Genomic DNA, 564 nt, shown 5'->3' on the forward strand with positions numbered 1-564 from the left:
ATTTTTCTCATTCTTGTACTTATAACATAGGCTAAGTTAACTCAATTAGACCCTTTAACCCACCTCATTTGGGACAGTCTTCTAAGCTTATTTCTCACTTTTCCCTAATGAAAATATACCTAATTTTCCCAGCAAGTATTGCACACCCTTAGTAAGAATTCTAGGCTATATAGATTTATAAACAGTTAAATCCACCCTTGCATCTTCTATTTCAAAAATCTGTTGGTTTAGGGGACTGACAATGGATAGACAACTATACACTGCTAATTATCTCTCCTATTTATCTTGCATACATTTTTGTTCTACTGAATTTCTTAAATTCAGCAAATGAACATATATGCACTCAGTGGAGCTATCATAATTGACGTAGAAAAATATCAAGAAATTATACATGCCTTTTCAGGATTACTGGATTACAGCATTCAGAAAATTTAGATTTTCCTAAACCCTGCATCTAATTCCATAAAACAGGCATCAATTTCATCCTGGAACCCTAAATAGGAGAAAATCTGGAAAATGTATATATACTGTAAATGCTTCTCCTGTTACATAGTTTTCGTTAAG

The 564-nt window shown here is 32.6% G+C and overlaps 1 protein-coding gene across 1 annotated transcript in view; it reads right to left on the bottom strand.

Annotated features, from left to right (window-relative positions):
• LOC119592537 (60S ribosomal protein L11-2-like) overlaps positions 1-564 on the bottom strand; it is a 6,311-nt gene that overhangs the window by 2,836 nt on the left and 2,911 nt on the right. The gene's annotated exons all lie outside the window — the stretch shown is intronic.

The sequence above is a fragment of the Penaeus monodon genome, chromosome 30, assembly GCF_015228065.2.
Source record: "Penaeus monodon isolate SGIC_2016 chromosome 30, NSTDA_Pmon_1, whole genome shotgun sequence".
NCBI lineage: Eukaryota > Metazoa > Arthropoda > Malacostraca > Decapoda > Penaeidae > Penaeus > Penaeus monodon.